Source organism: Carlito syrichta, unplaced genomic scaffold, assembly GCF_000164805.1.
Source record: "Carlito syrichta isolate Samal-C Ts95f unplaced genomic scaffold, Tarsius_syrichta-2.0.1 Scaffold147384, whole genome shotgun sequence".
NCBI classification, from domain to species: Eukaryota; Metazoa; Chordata; class Mammalia; order Primates; family Tarsiidae; genus Carlito; species Carlito syrichta.
Window position 1 is genome coordinate 64,425 of NW_007091480.1, and position 6,661 is coordinate 71,085.

A 6,661-nucleotide genomic window follows, 5' to 3' on the forward strand; every position below is an offset into this window, starting at 1 on the left:
GCTCAGCCTGTAATCCCGCGCCTTTGGGAGGCTGAGGTGAGTGGATTGCCTGAGCTCCCACCCCCACCCAACACTAACAAGGAGCTGCCCAAACATCTTGGTGTCAATGGAGGTCAAACAGGAACTATGACTCCTACCTCCCTCCACCTGGTAGTAACAAGGCGATGCCCACCCACCAACCTTATCCCCTCCACAGTAGTGTCAGAGAAGAACCAGACTCTCTTAACACAATACAAAAAGGTACAGGTTTCAATTGAAAATCACTTATCATACCAAGAAACAGGAAGATGTCAAACTGAATAAGATAACCCATAAATGCCAAAACCAAGATATCAGAGATGACAGAATTAGCTAACAATGATTTTGAGGTATCCATGATGAATTTGCTTCAAGAAACAATTATAAACGAATAAAAAATGAAAGTCTTAGCAAAGAAATAAAAGATATAGGCTGGGCGCGGTAGCTCAAGCCTGTAATCCCATCACTTTGGGAAGTGAGGCAAGAGGATTGTCTGAGTCCAGGGATTTGAGACCAGCATGGGCGACTTGGTCTGAAATAGCAGGAGAAAGAGGATAAGGCTAAAAAAAAAAACCTTGAAGAAATAATGACTAGAAGATATGAAAGACTTCCGGCAAGATGGCGACAGGGCAGCCTGGTCTATGAAACCCTCTGCAAAGGAGAACGCAGAGGGTCTCTGGCTCTCTCCCCAGAGGCTGCAGATCCCAACATCAGCAGCCTCCTCTTCACACAGAGCTCGGCTGTGGCCAACGCTGGGGCATCGCAGCAGTCTGGACAGCCACTGCAGCCGCAGACACAGCAGCCGAAGCACCGCCACGACCTCCTTGGCAACCATAGCGCATCGCATCACTGGTGCCTGAGGCGATCCACGACTTCAGTTCTTGAAGCTCTTGCAGGCAAGATCTGCTGGGATCGCTGCCACCATGACGTCCAGCCGGCCGTGGGTCTCCTTCCGTGTGCCCTGAAGCAGGCTCCCATCTCCGGCCTCTGCTCAACTCCTGTCTAACTCCACCCGCTCTGGGGCAAGCAGCTGAGATATCACCACCTGCTGGCGATTCAAAGTAACAACACCGAAATGGGAGAAACAAGCTTGAAAAACAGGCCAGAATTGAGTGGTGAACTGAGGGTCATCTGAACTGTCCTTCACAGCAGGCCAGGGGCAACTGACCCTAACTGCGAACTAATTTACAAGCTTGAAAAGACAGCTAGAAATCAGAGCTGAAAGGACATTGGACTTAAACGAAAAGTCTCAGAGTGTGCTCGATTGGTTCTGTTAGTTTAATGACTTAATTCTATTCCTACTGTTTTGTTCCTTTTTCTTTTCTTTCTTTCTTTTTCTTTTCTTCTTCCTTTTCTTCTCTTTTCTCCTCTCTGTAAACCATATCTTTGTATAGAGGAACAGCACACCAATAAGGTGGTTGGTTAGCTTGCATGTTAGCATCATTGTATGTTTTATTTTTTTTTTGTATGGGAGTTGGTTAGTCTGTAGCCGTGGTCTATTGTTTTTATCTGTTTCAGTTTAGGTCTCTCTCTCCGTTTGTTGGTACACTCATCTGTTTCCCCCTTACGCCTCTCTCTCCACCCCCCTCTTCGCTCCACTATCTGCTCCATTCTCTTCCCTCTGCTAACCACATTTTATTTCAGGGAGTAAACCTACAGCCCCACTGCATGGACAGATTCCAAGGCAGTGAGAAGTGGGTTTCAGATTATCCATACACCTGTCAGCAAATACCAGGACCTGCAGATAGATTTTTGAATCACAGCTCCCCGCTTAAGTAAATCTCAAAACTGCAAAAAGGACCACCCCCAACCTACAGTGCAACTCCAGAATTGAACAAAGTAAGAGGGCATACATAAAGAATAGGAGATTGAACAAACAGAAGTAAAAGTAATCCCTCTACCCCTGAATAACAGAATTAAAGAAGACGGTGACATGGAGGGAAGTAAAAAGTAAGGAGGGGGAAAAAACTGGACAAATGAAGAAAAACCCAAAGAAGAATATAGGTCTCACACAGACCCCTGGGAGATCAGACACTGCGAAAACAGATTCCAGAACACAAACAATGAAGAGCCTCCAGAATGACTGGTCACATGCAACAAATCCAGACATCAAGACATTAATAAAGAGAATTTTAAAAATTGAGTAGAGACAAGAGGAAAATAGGAAGGAGCTGATGTCAGAAATAACAGCAGTAAAGAATACTGTGATGGAACTAAATAACAAACTAATAAACATGGAAAGCAGAATTAGCCAAGCAGAAGAAAGAATCTCAGAGCTCAAAGACCAAAACACAGAACTAACCCAAACTGTCAAAAGCATAGAAAAGCTCAAAAAGACAGAACAAAACCTTCAAGAGATGAATGATCACTTCAAGAGACTGAACCTAAGAGTAATTGGCCTTCCTGAGGCAGAGAGAGAAACAGAGGCCACACTGGAACAAACATTTCATGAAATCATTCAAGAAAACTTCCCTCATCTCATCAAGGATGAAAAAATTCAAACACAAGAGATTCAGAGAATCCCTGCAAGACAACAAATGAGAAGAACAACTCCCAGACACATAATAATTCGTCTAAACAAAGTAGGTATAAAAGAAAAAATCCTAAAGGCTGCAAGAGAAAAAGGTCAGACTACGTACCAGAGAAGACCAATTAGAATAACAGCAGATTTATCTACAGAAACCCTCCAGACTAGGAGAGCTTGGAGCCCTATCTTCAAAGTTCTAAAAGATAAACAATTTCAACTGAGAATAACCTACCCAGCCAAGCTGAGCTTCATCAGTGAGGGAGAATTGAAATCTTTCCCAGATATTCAATACCTAAGAACCTACGCTGCCACAAGACCACCTCTACAAGAAACACTTAAGAAAGCATTGAACACAGAAGAAAAGGAAAAAAGAACAACAACGTTCTTCACAAGAGTACAGGCAAAAGATTAAAAACACACACGATCCAACTCTAAAACCAAAAGAAAGACAACACACAAACAGGAAGAACAACAACTCTGTAAGAACATTATGATAATAGGGCTCAACTCTCACATTTCAATAATTAGTTTGAATGTGAACGGACTAAATGCCACTGAAAAGACATAGAATGGCAAAATGGATAAAATATCAACAGGCAACAATCTATTGCCTTCAAGAGACTCACCTCACTAGAAAGGACACTCACAGACTCAAAGTAAGAGGATGGAAAACAAATTTTCAGGCGAATGGAACACAAAAGAAAGGCAGAGTCGCGATCTTAATTTCAGACAAAATACCCTTTAAGCTATCAAAAATTTAAAAAGATACAGAAGGCCACTACATAATGATAAAAGGTTCAATCCATCAATAAGAACTATCCATCCTAAACATATATGCACCAAACATAGGAGCACCAACTTTCATAAAGCATGGTAAACTAAAAAAAGATATCGACTCCAATACCATCATAGTTGGGGACATTAATACCCCACTCACAACCCTAGACAGATCATCAGAACAAAAAAATCAGCAATGAGATCTGAAACCTCAATGTGACTCTTGATCAAATGGACTTAATTGATACCTACAGAACCCTCCATCCAAAGACCACAGAATACACATTCTACTCATCACTGCAAGGAACGTACTCTAAGATCGACCACATACTTGGCCATAAATCAAGCATAAGCAAATTTAAAAGGACTGAAAGGTTACCATGCACCTTCTCGGACCACAGTGGAATAAAAATAATCATTAACACCAACAAGGTCCCCCCAAAACCCACAAAGACATGAACACTAAACAGCATGATGCTAAACAACTCCTGGGTCAATGATGAAATCAAAACAGAGATTGAAAGATACCCGGAAACAAATGGAAATGAAGAAACATCTTACCAAAGTCTCTGGGATGCCATGAAAGCTGTAGTAAGAGGGGAATTTATATCCCTACAAACACACATGAAGAAAATGGAAGGATCATAAATTAACAGCCTAAGAAGCCACCTAAAAAAGCTGGAAAAGCAAGACCACAAAAACCCTAATTTCAGCAGAAGAATCCAGATCACCAAAATAATAGCCCAAATCCAGGACATAGAAGACAAAAAGACAATACAAAAAAATCAATGAAACAAAAAGCTGGTTCTTTGAAAGGATAAACAAGATCGATGGTCCCCTAGCTAGACTGACCAAGAAAAAGAGAGAAAAAGCCCAAATAAACACAATAAGAAACACAAAAGATGAAGTCACATCTGATCCTGAAGAAATACAAAAGATCATTAGAGACTACTATGTACACTTGTATGGAAACAAACTTGAAAACCTTTCGGAAATGGAGGACTTTCTGTCATCACACAACCTGCCTAGGTTGAAACAAGAAGAAATTGAGACCTTAAGTAGACCTATAACAATCAAGGAAATTGACTACATAATAAGAAAACTACCTACAAAAAAAAGCCCTGGTCCAGATGGCTTTCCAGCAGAATACTACAAGACATTTGAGGAGGAGCTTACACCAATCCTACTGAAGGTATTCCAGGCAATTGAGAAAGACGGAACTCTCCCCAAATCATTTTACAAAGCTAACATCACATTGATTCGCAAGCCAGGTAAAGACTCAACAAAGAAAGAGAACTACAGGCCAATATCTTTGATGAACATAGATGCTAAAATTCTCAACAAGATCCTAGTGAACCAGATTCAACAACACATCTCAAAAATCATCCATCATGACCAAGTAGGCTTCATCCCTGAGACACAAGCCTGGTTCAACATTCGTAAAACCATAAATGTAATTAAATACATCAACAGATATCAAAACAAAAACCACATGATTATATCATTAGATGCAGAAAAGGCTTTTGATAAAATCCAGCACCGCTTCTTGATAAAAACCCTCGAACAGCTAGGTATACGGGGAACATACCTCTAAATAGTAAAAGCTATCTACGAGAAACCCACAGCCAGCATACTCCTAAACAGACAAAAACTGAAACCATTTCCCCTGAAAACTGGAACAAGACAAGGATGCCCACTCTCACCCCTCCTGTTCAATATAGTATTGGAAGTCCTGGCTAGAGCAATCAGAGAAGAGAAGGCAATCAGGGGTATCTAAATAGGAAAAGAGGAAGTCAAATTATCTCTCTCTGCAGATGACATGATCGTGTACCTTGAACCCAAGAGAATCTGTCAAAACCTCCTTACATTGATAAAGGACTTTGGCAAAGTCTCAGGATATAAAATAAATGTGCAAAAGACAATTGCATTTCTTTACACCAATAATAAACAAACAGAAACCCAAATAAAAAGCACAATTCCATTCACAATAGCCACAAAAAAAATGAAATACCTTGGCATCTTCCTAACCAGAGACGTGAAAGACCTTTACAATGAAAACTACAAAACACTGCTCAAAGAAATCAAAGATGACACAGACAAGTGGAAAAATATCCCATGCTCATGGATTGGAAGAATCAACATTGTGAAGATGTCCATCTTACCTAAGGCAATCTACAGATTTAATGCAATACCCACCAAATTACCAACAACATTCTTCTCAGACCTAGAAAAAACAACAGGAATTCATATGGAAGCACAAACGACCAAGAATAGCCAGAACAATCCTCAGCAAAAAAAAAATAAAGCAGATCGTATCACATTACAGACTTCAAACTTTACTATAAAGCTACAATAATCAAAACAGCTTGGTATTGGTACAGGAACAGGCATATAGACCAATAGAATAGAATTGAGATTCCAGAAGCAAAACCTCAATTTCTCAACCAACTCATCTTTGACGAAGCCTTCACCACCTACCACTGGGGAGAGGAGAACCTATTCAGTAAATGGTGCTGGGAAAACTGGCTGACCACATGCAGAAGATTGAAACAGGACCCCTATCTATCCCCATACACAAAAATTAACTCTAAATGGATCAGAGACCTAAACGTAAAACCTCAAACCATAAGAACCTTAGAAAATGAAGGATATACCTTCATGGAAATTGGAACTGGCATCCAATTCCTGAACAAAACCCGAAACCCACAGGCCATAAAAGATGAGATAGATAAGTGGGACCTCATTAAACTGACAAGCTTCTGCAAAGCCAAAGAAACCATCAAGAGAGCAGGGATATAGCCTACAGACTGGAAAAAAGTATTTGCCAACTCCAGGTCTGACAAAGGCTTAACATCTTCCATCTACAAGGAACTCAAATGTGCTAAAAAGAAAAAAACAAACAACCCCATTACAAAATGGGCAAAAGATATGAACAGACACTTCTCAAAGGAAAACATCTAAGTAGCCAACAGACTCATGAAGAAATGTTCAACCTCACTAATCATCAGGGAAATGCAAATCAAAATCACACTGAGATACCACCTAACTCCAGTCAGAATGGCAATTATCAATAACTCAAAAAATAACAGTTGCTGGAGAGGGTGTGGCGAAAAGGGAACACTTCTACACTGTTGGTGGGAGTGCAAACTAGTGCAACCTCTGTGGAAAATAGTATGGCGATTCCTAAAAGCTCTAAATATTGACCTCCCATTTGACACCGCAATCCCCCTCCTGGGAATATACACTGAAGAACTCAAATCACTCTGTAAAAAAGATACCTGCACATGTATGTTTCTTTTAGTATTGTTCACAATAGCAAGAACCTGGAAGCAACCATGC

The 6,661-nt window shown here is 40.5% G+C and overlaps 1 protein-coding gene across 1 annotated transcript in view; it reads right to left on the bottom strand.

Moving 5' to 3' along the window:
- Positions 1 to 6,661, bottom strand: part of LOC103251859 (SHC SH2 domain-binding protein 1-like) — a gene marked incomplete at its 5' end in the record, with an annotated part of 26,153 nt that overhangs the window by 3,358 nt on the left and 16,134 nt on the right. The window lies entirely within an intron of this gene.